We start from the raw sequence: 13,247 nt of genomic DNA, 5'->3' as shown, positions 1-13,247 counted from the left end.
CAGTCAATGTCATCAGCTGGTCAGCAAGATAAAGCACTAACACAGGGCTCCAGGAATGTAAAATGATCAGTTTTCAAAAACGAGGTGCTCAAGCTGTTTCCAGGCTGAATTCTGTTAACATCCCAACTACACATGTCCAGGAAACAGCACTCACTGGCACACTCTAAATGCAGTTCTCACAACCAAGGCCAAACACAAGGAAGGTCAGGCTGAACTTCACTGCCGCTCCAAGGCACAGAATCACCTCAGAAGCATTTGGCTTATGAAAAAAAAAAAAAAAAAAAATTACTGTATCTTTGGGCTCTCTTTATGTTCTTGAACCCCAGGAACTCTCTTGCCTCCCTCATTAGGGGTTTTGTCCCTCCATCTTCAGCCAAATTAATCCCTCCAGGCAGCCAGAGAACAGACTAAGGGCCTGTCCTCCACCTTCCCACAGACCACAGGGTTCCTGGCATCACCACAGTGCTTCCTGAAGCACTTCCTCATCACAGGTTAGCTCTTTTAGGAAGTGGGTGATAAAAACCCAGGGTGTCTTTTTGTTTCCTGGCTAATAATATCCAAAGCTAGAAATTTGCCCTACTTTTTCCACCAACATGAGGAAAGCAGGTCAAGCTCAGAGTAAGGGAAGAGGTTGTGCAGTGGACACCTGGTTCAATAAACAACTGGAAGGAAGCTGGAAGGAGGCACAAGTTCACTAATTGGAAGCACTGGGGCAGCAAATAAATACCTTCAATACCTTCTGTTTGAGCAAATAAGGCCTTCACAAAGGCCTTAATAAGGCAAAGTGAACCCAACAGCAGATGAGATGCACAGAACCACCCCAGCCTGGAAACAAAAGGATCCTTTGCACAGCAAACTATTCAGTTCATTACCTCAGCCCCATCTTCCCTGGCCACATCTTCCCACAACCAAGCACAGCATCTTGATTCAGCTCTGAGGGCCTAGGCTTCCCTGACCCTCAAGCATTGCCACACATGTCCCAGCTTCCCACACTCAACTCAATCAACTGCCAGGCAAATCCTACCCTCAGCCAGAAGGGATTGCTCATGTCAAAACCTCATCCCCAGAGCAGCAAGGAAGCCTTGGCTGCTACTGCACACACAGCATCTCAGGCTTTGAGTTAGTGCTGTGACAGATTACTGATTGTGACCCCTACCCCAATCTAAACCATTTCAAGGACACACAAAACTCCCACCATTTTGTTTCAAGTCACTTCAGGAGGGATTTGATTTTAAGGTCTAAGATTGTCAACACTCCTCCAATCAATACTCTTAACACCTTTTTTCTTTCTAAAAGAAAGTTCCAAACTAGAATATTGCCTCTTTTACTGCAGTTTCTACTGATGCTACAGTTTCTCACTTGGTCAATTTAGCACCAAATCTGAAAGAAGCACTCTGAGCTTTCCCATCCTCAAACAAAAATGGTTCATGACATGGCGCTCACTCCCATGGCAGCACAGGCACAAAACCAGAGCCACTTCCACAATTGTACAGGCACAGCAGATGCTTTCCTTCAGGTCTCCCTGTCTGCAGCTTTGAATACTGGCCCCTGCCCTGCCCTCTAGCACAGGCTGGTTTGCTCTTTGCTGCAAACATTCCACTTAAGGGAGACAAGTCTTACACACAGCAGCGTCTAAATATCCAGTGGATGGATTTTCACACAGCAGGGAAGTATTTCACTGGACACCTTGCTAGCACAGAGCTACTGGAGAAGGGACAGGGAACTGGTATTAAACTGCTACCACATTCTAGCTGAAACCCTTCAAGTTAGCTGGGCAGTTTGTTCCTGGACTCCAGAAGCTGCACACATGTTCAAAAGGGGACTCTCCTGTTAAACTGGATAGATAGTGAAGAAAGTCTAACTGCTTTTAAAATGAAAATTTAGAACTTGCTTAAACTTGAAAATTCAGATTACAGAAGGATGTAAATGAGTGCTAGTTACCACAGAATAGCCATTTTTTATTAACATCACACAGAGGCATGTCCCAACACGTCCAGAAACAATTAGCTGGCCATACTGCCATGAGAAATGAGCATTCAAAGTTTCAGGTTTGTCTTCTATGTGGTTTTCATTAAAGAGTTTGTAAGTCTCTGCCTACAAGCACAGAAACAATCTTTAAAGCAAACTAACAAATAAATTTCTCTCCACTTTCCTTGCTTTTTAAACACATGAAGGAAAGCATAGGATAAAAATCATGGTGCACTATAGAAGAACAAATTTGTGTCACAACCTTGAGGACTGTAGTCTAAAGAAGATCCTCTATACATTATGGCACCACTATATGGGGAAGAAGAGCAAGAAACATCTTTGAGTCCTGGTGAAAACAGTAACAGGAAGAGAAGAGGAAAAGCTCAGTGTGGCTTTCCTCTACCAGCTAACTGGTGTTTAAGTAGCACTTCTCAAAAAAAAAAAAAAAAAAAGCTATCCTACACATGTTAGGAAGTCTTGACTCCCCTCTTCCCAAAAGGCGGAAGTGGAAAAAACACCACCTCAGAAAAACAAGACCCACGCTGACAAAAAAACTAACCTGCCAGACAAAGAAGCATATGGCTGCTGCATCCCATCAAGTCTGCAATCATCTGGGCAGATGCTCCCCAAGTAAGTTTTGAAAAACACAAAGCCACAGTTCTCAGCCCCAGTGGTCTACTTCTGCTCCTGGACTTTTTGGGTAGCCAATGTTACACGACAAACAAATTTGGACGGCGATGTTGAGTACAACCTCTTCCCACAGAAGAACAGTCATACAGAACTCAAAATTAATAACTCAGTGGCACAGGTCCTATTACAGGTCCTGTTTTTGGAGCTCCTCCAAGTTTTGAGAAGGGTTGCCAGTATAAGCTCCAGAGCAAGGGTTTTCTCCAATCCTCCCAAGGCCTTGTAGACTGCCCTTGAAGAGACAGGCTAGGCTCAACACGTAGACAAAATAATCCAAGAGAAAAAGCTACCCCAATTCTGTCATTGGAAAAGAGTTATTTGTTTGACTAATCAGCCATCAAAACTGTGTGCTCTGCAACACCCAAATTTTCCATCAACAGCTATCTAGCAGAAAGCCACTACAAAGGCTTCTTGGAGCTCAAAATGATGAATTTAAAGGCAAAAGCTGACAAAGACCAAACAGCCCAAAGTTACTCAGCTTAGATAATACCATCATAACAGCATAAATACTGGTACAATTCACAGTAAAGCAACTGGCTCAAGACATAGAATAAATTAATCCAAACAGTAATAAGGAAATACTTGTTACCTAAGATGCTGTGGCACTATTAAACTGGGTACCTAAGTCAATTAAGTTCTTTCAGCACTTAGGAGAACACCACTGACCTCGGACTGAGTGAAAGTGCATGAATTGCAATTCTCAACTAAGATTCTATCTTAGGATAACTTCATAGGAAATTTTGAATCTTCTTCCTCTTGCAAGAAAGGGAACCTGAAGCACATAAAAATACACTATTACTCTTGATGTCCTGCCTATCCTTGGGAGTTCTTACAATATAAGTATTTGATTTTTAAAATTATGTTCTACTCTTCTGCTCTAGACATCAGATTATCATCTTTGTCATGTTTCACTGTCATCTTCATTTGCCAAAAAGTCAATGCAGTCCATAACTTCTCCAGACAACTGCTCCAGACACAAGCACACAGAGACAGCTCTTGCTGCCACTCAAAATCACTAGAGGCAAGAGCCAGCACCACTCAATAACCAGTCATCTTCCTGAAGGTATCTCCCAACTTTCAGCCAGTGAGCCTAATTTGCAACCAACTTGTAAACATGACCACACTCCTTTGGTGTCCTTTTTTTGTGTATGTGGTTAGCTGTAGTCCAACATCTGTAGAAATAACACAGCAACACAATAGTACCAACAAATCTCCTTCTTCACAAGTCTCAGGACCTAATTGCACAGTCACTTCAGTTTAAAATTAGCTTAAGGTATATTCGACAGACCTCTGTCAACTAACCAAACTCTGATGCTTCAGATTTCCAGCTTAAACAAATGAAGCAATTTTTTCAAACATAAAAGCAACCAGGCATCCAACCTGCAGTAGTTCACCACTTCTGCAAGGTGGGCAGTGTCAACACACAACTAATTTGGTTTGAGCAAGAAATTCAGAGCACTTAGAACAGCACGTGGAAACCATGTGCTGCAAAGACTAAGTGGAGATCTCATCGGCAAGGCAGTGTCAAATTGCAGCTCTGCAGGGTGGAAGTTAGCCCTCTGCCCACTTCTCTATTTTTGCTTCCACCTGTACACCTATACCCTCCCCAGAAGGGACTGGTGTCAGACCTCTAAAAGTATTACCATCACCAAGCACTCAATCAAACCTGCTCTTCCCTCGGGAGTGCAAGCAGCCATGAACAAAGCAGCTCAAAGGCTCCTACTCGTTCAAACTCTGAGAGAAGGAGGTGGCAAGTACCACATCAAGTGTCCTACTTAAAGAAGAAAGCAACATTTTTCTAGGGTCAAAGGAGTTTGTCGGAAACACCCACCGAGCAACTGACAGGTGGGCTCTCCCCATTGTTCAGCTGTATCCATAAGGAGGTAATAATGTTTCTTTAGTGACAGGGACTATTACACAATCACTGTGATTGTTTTAAATCAGTAATTAGTGTTGCCCTGTACTTGAGCTTCCTCCTAATCCGAAAATGGTATCTTAAGATTTCCAGACTGATAACTCATGCTTTTCTAATTAGCTGGTGGGACAGCCCCACGCTTATCTCCCCGTACCACTTGATGCACTCCTTCCACGCCCCATCCAGTAACTTTTAACTGTCCTCAGACAGTGCCACCACTTCTCAGTCCAACCTTGCTGATAAGCAAAGCACTGCCTGGATGAATGCAGTTTCTTCTATGGAAGGTCTTCAAAGGAGGATTTGTCTTCCCACAGCGGCAGCTGCACTAAAGCACTGTAAAACTCTACTGCTGCATCCTTAGAAGAGTCAGGTCTGGCTGAAGGCTTGCTAGGACTCTGCTAAATACTGGCTGGTCTTCAAACTTGCCTGGAGTCTGTTAAGGGGCTCATCCTCACAAGTACAGACAGTAACCAACCTGCAGCAGGGCACAACTCCACTGCCATCCCGAAAGCTGAAGCAAGATTTCTAGAATGAAGACAGCTGAAAGATTTCCAGGGCTTAAGGTAACCATGGCCTTCTCCCCCATACACAAACCTTCTAGGCCAGATGCTGGCTGTGAAAGTTGCATTACCTAGCCTGGGTAAGATAAGAGATAAGCTTCAGATAACAGAAATTCTTTTGCCTCCACTAAAGGTTTACATTACTGCCAGGGTAACTGAACACCTCGCACAAGGCTACCAATTTCAGCAATGCAACAATCTTCCAAAGAATCTCCTCAGTAATGAAGCTTCAGCAAATCAAGACAACTCACAGGTCACCTCAATGTGACTCCAATACCCTACATTAATGAAAACACTTTGCAGAGTAGGAGTAACCTTTCCAGAGCAGGGTAGAAAATGAGATGAGCTTTAACATCTTTTGTTTTCCTAATACAACCCCTCCCTGGTTTTAACTTTGTCTGAGACAAGGACAAGTCTAAAATGAGCTTTCAAGGTCTTCTTCCTTTTTAACAGCTCAAGTGCCAAGACACAGCTTAAAATCCTGCAATGGCAGGAGCTGCTCTCCATGGGCTCCCTCTTGCAGACATCTCAAGTTTGTGGTTCCAAGGAAATGCACTACAAGCAACTTACTAGGGGCCTGTGGGACCAGTGGTGGGGGGGACTATCATTGTGACAATTCTGTGAATAGTTCTCAAGTTTTGAGTTTATGTGTATTAAAATATCCTCCCTGTCCCTTACTCTAGAGATCTAACCTTATCTCAGAGCCTGCAGCCTGACACTGTGGGACCCTGGCACACAGACCATACAGCACTGGCACTACAACTTCCAGCTTGGCTCTGCAAGGTGACCCAGCCAAGGGGGCACAAGGTTCCCCCCATGGGGCTGTCTGGCATCCCAGAAGAATGGAAGTGTCATCAGCCCCCTTTCTACAGCAACTAGGAGAGCAGGACAAAATTTTCCAGTCACATCCTAACCCTCTCCTCCACAATCCATCAGCAGTATTGGATCATCTGGGAAAAAACAGGGGAAGAATAGACTTTCACCTGTAGCCTTGTAAGCAAAATGCTTAGCAAGGTTTAGAAGTAGAATGGTACAGAGAATTAGAGCAGTGACCCAGCATCACTTGCAGTTTACTGGCACAACAAGTGGCTTCACAGACCATCTCAATCTTGTAATTTCTCTTTGCATTGTGATTAAGTCCCTCAGGCTAAGATTACTAATTTAGGCAGTCTTGAAGATGGAAAGCATCTACTTTGTGTACATCACTTGAAGAAAAAAGTAGTATAATACCACCTTCCTATTTTACAGGCAGGTATGGGGTAGGAATTCAGTGCCTTTCCCAGAGTCACTCTAAAGTACATCTGTAGTGGCAGTGGTAACTGAGGGTGAGATAACACCTTGGGAAAAGAAAAAACCAATACTGTCACATGCTGGTATAAGATCCAAATAACTGACTTGTAAAGAGAGCAGTGGATTTGACAAAAATTTCTTACTCCAGTGGTGCAGGATCTTGCTATTCCTCTATAACTGGCTAGTGACACAGAAGTCAGTTTTTGTGAAAGTTCAAGCCAGAACTACCCCGGAAGGAAGTACTTGAGAGACAAGTGCTTATAGTAAAATGACAGGTTAGAACAGGAAAATAATACAGAAGATCAAACCTTGGGTGCAAGCCCTCAAGAGATACTGGCTGTGGGGTGCAACAGCAGCAGTGTGCAAGTCAACAGTTTTGGAAAAAGGTTATTTTCTTGGTCTCTTTCAGGCTTCCCAGGTAATACCCATCTCTCTTCCATGATTCTAAGCACAAGTTTTTTGCATGGCAAAACAGGGGTCTTTGCCTACCCCTGTTGTCCAGGGCTGCCATGGAAACTCCTGGCCAAAGAGAGGAGAATTCAGCAGCAGCAGGATTTCAACTGCTGCCGGGCTGGAGTGGGGGGCAGAAGCCAGCACCTAGAATCAGTTCAGCTCCAGGGAGGGGAAGGAGGGCTACCCTCTACACTCGGGCATGAGCAGGTTCTACTCAGCCTGGCACCTGCCACTGCACAGAAGTGGACAGCCAAAGAAATCCCTCAGCACAGCCTGCAGGAGAGTGCAGAAAGCCACCATAAGACTTTAAGGTATATAAAACACTGGGTGGAAGAAACACAGGACAGGGAGAAGCAGAAGGAGGTTTTATCTGACAGCGTCATGAATTGGGCTGAACCCTAGTAACAGTTAAGGGAACTTCTGGCCACAGAAACCACCTGCATGTAACAGGCAGAGACACACATGCAATTCCTGCCTTCTGCTCAGCAGCACTTTGAAACTCCTGTCAAAAATTTAATTTATTTTGATCAGATCTCTGCCTCAGCAAATTACCGTTGGTTCAATTTCGCTTTCTGAAATACCTTGGAATCTGAAGTATCTACGTGCAAATGTAAAGAAAGGGCCACACACTAAGCCTGAAATACTGAAACACTGCATCAGGGACTGGCCTGGTTAGGCTGTTTAGTCTGTTATCCTGCTGGCAGTGGAAACAAATTAGAGCTTTTTAAATCTTCCCACTCACAATAAACTAATGATGATGATGCTTCCCTAATAATTAATTTTGTGGCTCCTGCTTGGCATACTTTTTTCTGGATGCAGAATTGACATCTCCCTCCTTGCAGAGCCAAACACACAGAGATTTGATTAAGGGGCAGAACAGGAAGCCAGATGAACTCAAACACTAACTATGAACTGAGCTCAATCTCTTGGGGAGCACCTGCAACCTCTCCAACAAAACCCATTTATTGCCCTTCTACAACTTGAATAGTTACAACTCCATCCAGTTCTTTTGGGTTTTGTGGTGTGGCTTTTTTTTCCCAGGTGTAAGAGTGTTAATGCTCCCAAAGAGAGAACATGAACTCTCCCATGTATGACAGAGCCAGACACCAGTGCAGTGCAGAATGCCAAGGAACATGCATGTGCTCAGATCCTCAGTATGCCACTGTGCAAAGCTCATAAACAGCTCACATCATGCTTTCACATAGCTTTGAGAACTGGTAACAGGTTTGTCCAATGGACAAGATCCAAACAACTGAATGAGCTCTAAACACATAATGCAAGCTCCAGCACTGTAGAGTGTGATGGAAATTGAACAACTGAGCAAAGCACAACATGGACACCATCAAACAGCGAGGTAAAGCTAAAGCTGCACATCACTGGCACATCAGCCTTCATCAAGGGAAAAAAACAAACCCCTTCCCTCACAGTCAGACTTCTTAGAATTTATTCAAGTCTCAGTCTGAGGAAATTAATAGACGTGGACAGTCTATTTTACTTGCTCAGGTGACAGACCTTTCTATCCTTGCCAGCATTTTCTCCACTGCACTGGCAATCACTGCTCCAAGGTGTGCTGGCGCTGTCAGAATCCAAGAGAAGCTTCAATTACAACTGCCAGCCAAGGAGGCATGAACTGCAGCAAGCCCCATCCAGGCACGCCAACAAGATTTCCAGCCCTGGTCTAGGCAAGGCCTGAGATAATGAGACACTCAGGGTGACACATGAGCCTGATCCAAAGTCATCTGAGGTCAAAAGGGACCTGTAATGGCAGTCCACAAGCCTCAAAGGCACATTACTCTCACAGAAATCCACGCGTATGTTGAAATTGTGAAGTACACAGAGGAAAGGAAGGTCACTACTTTATCCCTCCTAACATTTCATGTCATGTCCAGCCTCTTGAAACATTTTCTGACCTGCTCCTGACACAAAGGTTGTTGAGGGCCCCTCTGTAGAGGACATCTTGCCCTCATCCTCCTCTGTGATGCTGCAAATCGCTACAGAAGTGGCCAGACTTGCTGTCAACTCTCATCCTCTTAACATCCAATTGCCCTGACCAAATTGCCTGATGGATAGAGGATTAATTAATATGGGAGAAACAGAGAAATTTCATTTCAGTTTGACTTTTGCTGTTTAAATATATGGTTTTCTTAACATCTAAGCTGTAGTGTAGATTCCAGATTTCTACAGAACTTCAAAGATGCCTGGAGGACCAACTCATTCAATCATAGGCACTCTCTCCAGCTGTACTTCTGGGGAACATCACGTGATCTAGAGAAACATTTCCACTTCCAAAATCTGCTGCTCTATCGCTTTTAACACTGCTTGTTATCAGCTAAGTGAAGCAAGGCTGAGGTGTATAATGCCATGGCATTTTTCTTCTTGAAACAGAAAGTTTTGAAGCTACTTGACAAATTGTAAGGACTTCACCGGAATGTTACAGGCATCAGTATGAAAAAAAATCTATTTACACTGGCAATAATTGAAACAAATTTAGCAAGTGAGACTATGAAATACAGAGAGAATCACGCATGGTGACATGTCATTCCTCTATCCATCTCATAGTTTCGAGGCTTCAGGCCCACTGACAGGGTTCAACAGAGAAAACAAGCAAAGGCTCGACTTTGCCAAGCCCAGGAATGCAGAACAAAGGCTTGCTCCACACAGCAAGCTGTGTTGTCATGACAAGGAAGACCCTGAATGTGACAGTAATGCAGTTCTACTCTGCACTTGGGTGTAGTCCGTAACTCAAGAGAAAGCTGCCTCCTATTGCAAGTTCTCAAACATATCCCTTCTCCAGCTGCAAAACTTAAATCTAAGTCAGAGTCCCACATGGAAACAAATACTTGCACTTCCAACACCTTTCCAAGAACTATTTAAGCACAACTGATCTAAGTGATGGATCTGTGTCTCCAGGTGTCACATGACAATACTGTGATTTGTCCACAACAGTGCCCTGGGAGTGCCAAGAGGAGCACAGAGCAGAGATGCAACTGCTCCAAAGATGCAGAGAAATGGGCTACATTGCTCGGCAGCAAACTGGACTAAGACATATTTGTTTCTGATGCTAGCACAAGTGCTGGGCTGGAGACCACATCCCTGCCCTATTAACACTGGCTTGGCACATGCTACTTTACTTAACCCTAGTCTTCTTTACTGAACACTGGCTTATGAAGTTAAGTCCACACGGGGCAGAGAAAACTATTTGTCAGAACAACCCACACACCTGGGGAGCCTCTGTGCTACTCCACCACAGGCTTCCCAGCCAGCCCTGAGCCTGTTATCCTGCCTCAGCTTCCCACATCCTTCTCAAGCAGCTGTGCAGGTACTGGGGAAAGAGGCAGCCTTTCCCTTACTCACCAGTCTCTTTAGACATATAACATTAAAAATACCTTAAGCGGAGCCCACACCGGCCTGCAACACACAATTACATTTTATTTACTCAGACTCAGTATCTCTCTGAAGCATTTCTGCAGGATCTGTCTAACGACCAACCCACCTCTTCGCACAAACACACAGTTCTGACCCAAATCCCACTAAAAACGCTGCCAGAAACAAACGAAGCAGAGCAGGGCACGTGCACAAAGGGGCCAAGCACAAGGGCTGAACCCACCCCAGCCACACGGCGCCTTCGGGAGCGCAGCAGCCTCAAGCGCTGGCAAAGCCGCACCTCTCCCCTCGCCGAGCCGCCGGTCCCAGCGGGACCCAGCGGGACCCAGCGGGACCCAGCGGGACGCCCGCTCCGCCGCGGCCCGGCGCCGCCGCTCCCGCCCGGCCGCCCGGCGGCGGCGGCCCCGGGGGGGGGCCGAGCCGGGCCCGGCAGCCCCGCACCCCCGGTCCCGGCGGGCCGCCCTGCCCTGCCCGAACCGCGCCGCCGGGAGCGCCGCACCGCGCTCCTCCCGGCCGGTGCCGCGGACGGCTCGGCCCCGCCCCGAACCGCGCTCCCCGCGGTCACCCGGCGGCGGCGGCACCGCACACAAAGCCGCCCGGCCGCGCTTCTCCCCGCGGCCCCTCCCCGCGGCGCGGGCGGTACCTGCGGGGCGGGGGCCGGGCGGCCGCGCTCCCTTCTCCCTCTCGCGTCTCCCTCCCTCAGAGCCGGCGGCGGCGGCGCCCGCTCCGCTCCATGGCCGCGCGCGCGCCCCGCTGACCACGGGAAGAATGGGGCACCCAGCGCGCACGCGCCGCCCGCGCCCGCCCCGCCCCGCCCCGCGCGCCGGCGCGGCACCGCCCTGCGGCCGCTGGTACCGCGGTGAGGTCAGCGCGCGCCGTGCGCATGCGCGGGGGCCGCTGCCGCGCGCCCGGTCGCCATGGCGACCCCGCCCGCCGGGAGCCGGGCCCGGGAGCGCGGGCACGCGCGGTCCCGGGAATGCCGCCCGCGCTCCCGGGAATGCCGCCCGCGCTCCCGGGAATGCCGCGGCCCCGGCCCCCCTGACCGGCTCCCAGCCGCTGCCGCGCCCCCGGCTGCTGCTCCGAGCGGGCTCAGGCCGGAAGGCTTTGAGAGGAGCCCCGGGCCCCGCCCTCCTCCGCCCAGCCCCGGGAGGAGCTGCTCCCGGAGCCTCCGAGCGCGGCAGCCCGAGCGGACCGCGGCCGGACACCCGCTGCTCCAGCAGGGCCGTCCCACAGCACTCTGGAGCCAGGGAAACTCCACACCGTCTCTGCACAAGCTGTTGTGCGCGGTCACTGCACACTGAAGGAGTTCCTCCTCATGTTCAGGCGGAAATTCCTGTTCATCGGTTTCTGCCCGTTGCCTCTTCTGCTGCTGGGCACCACGGAGCAGGGCTTGGATCCATCCTCCTGACATCCCCCTTTAGATGTTTATGCGCATGGATGAGGTCCCCTCTGTCGTCTCAAGGCTGAACAGCCCCAATTCTCTCAGCCTCTTCTCACACCAGAGATGCTCTAGTCCTTTAACGATTTTTGTTGCCCTCCCACCAGACCCACTCCACGTCTGCTTTTTGCAACCTTAGTTAGAGAGCTGCATTTTAAAGCGACTATTTCTTTATCCTTCATGGAAAAAATTGCAGTACTCCCACTCTATAACTGAGGTGAGAATGGGAAATAAATGTCCTGTGCAGAAGCTCTTTACCAACATGTATTTGGCCATCTTGTTCCCTGGGCTCATGACTGCTGTTCTGTTGGTTGTGGGGAATGAACCTCCATGTTCCCTCAAACCAGCACTGTCCTCATCCTCTGTGCTGTGGAAGGCAGCTGATCTCCATAACACTGCAGTTCCCAAAGAGCACCGAATCTGAGCCATCAAAACATGGGAGAGCAGTACATGGAACAAAGGATCGATTTTCATTCATAACTTCATGAAATAATAACGCCCTTCTCCTTGGCTCACAGCTCTGGCACAGCTCACTCCAAATACTCCCAAGATTTTCCAGCTTGTTCTTTTTTGCCATCAGGTTGCAGAGCAATACCTAACTGCTGCTTTGGGTGAAGCCATCATCACAGGCTGAGTGTAGTCTGGAACAGGCTGCACAGATGTCAAGAGAAAGCTGGGGACATTAGTGCTTAAAAGGATGCCAGGTCTGAGTAAACTGAAAGCAGGTGATTACAAACCAGCTTTAGAAATTACCATGGTTCTCACCCCCAGGCAGTAGCTAATCTCCTGAGAGCCCTAACTGGCTAAGCACTACTCACAGTAGAGACACAACAGCTCTGCCTCAGCACAGCCCGTGTGCCCAGTGTTCCCCCTCCCTGGTTGGGCAGTTCTGCAAACAGGACTCCTCCAGTGTTTTGCCCTTCTCTTGTTTTGCAGTCTCCCAACAGCAGCTGAGAAAGATCATGGGTACATTAACAAAGGACCAATCATTCCACTTCATCTGGATCTGCTGGAACTACAGGCAAAGCTCTCTCAGAGAGTCTTGATAGTTCCCACTCTGTTCCCAAAATACTTTCACAAAATACCTTGCTCATTTTGAAAATGAGAAAGAAACTGAATAGTAGTAAGTTAGGTGAATTATGATAAGCAATATTTTGTTTAGTCTTAGTAAGAAATTGATAACTTCATATCACACATTTTATTGCACATCACACATTTGCTGTGAATTTATTCTCTTCAGTATTACAACAAAGAGGTATTTACTTTGGAAATCTCCCAAAACTGCCTTCTGATATAATTGTATGTTTGCCCTTTTTTCACAGATTCTTACTTCTGGTGATTCTACATTCACTGTTTGGCAGCCTAAAGCTTTGTAAAGAAATGCTGAGAAAGGCAGCTGGCATAGATAAAAGTATATTTTTTTCTCCCCTCCTATGTAAAACTTGCACAGAAAATATTAGACTTTTATTCTCTCTTTTGTTGCAAGACTTCAGGGGACAACAACCGCACAAAACCTAGAAGCTTCCTTGTGCAACTGACAGATTGTGGACAT

General features: G+C 47.4%; 1 protein-coding gene across 23 annotated transcripts in view; it reads right to left on the bottom strand.

Moving 5' to 3' along the window:
- Window positions 1-11,057, bottom strand: part of CLASP1 (cytoplasmic linker associated protein 1) — a 167,001-nt gene extending 155,944 nt beyond the window's left edge. For 10 of the 23 annotated variants that reach the window (XM_085584917.1, XM_085584925.1, XM_085584926.1 and 7 more), the window contains exon 1: window positions 10,901-11,055. The gene's annotated coding sequence lies outside the window, so the exon portion shown is untranslated. Of the gene's footprint in view, window positions 1-154; window positions 726-10,900 lie in introns of those variants that run through there. The other 13 variants (XM_085584914.1, XM_085584915.1, XM_085584918.1 and 10 more) reach the window with 3 other exon arrangements.
- Window positions 11,058-13,247: the final 2,190 nt, after the last annotated feature.

The sequence above is a fragment of the Lonchura striata genome, chromosome 7, assembly GCF_050655825.1.
Source record: "Lonchura striata isolate lonStrDom1 chromosome 7, ASM5065582v1, whole genome shotgun sequence".
Lineage (NCBI taxonomy): Eukaryota > Metazoa > Chordata > Aves > Passeriformes > Estrildidae > Lonchura > Lonchura striata.
Note: the sequence above shows the minus strand (reverse complement) of the source record. Positions and strands in the feature narration are given on the sequence as shown.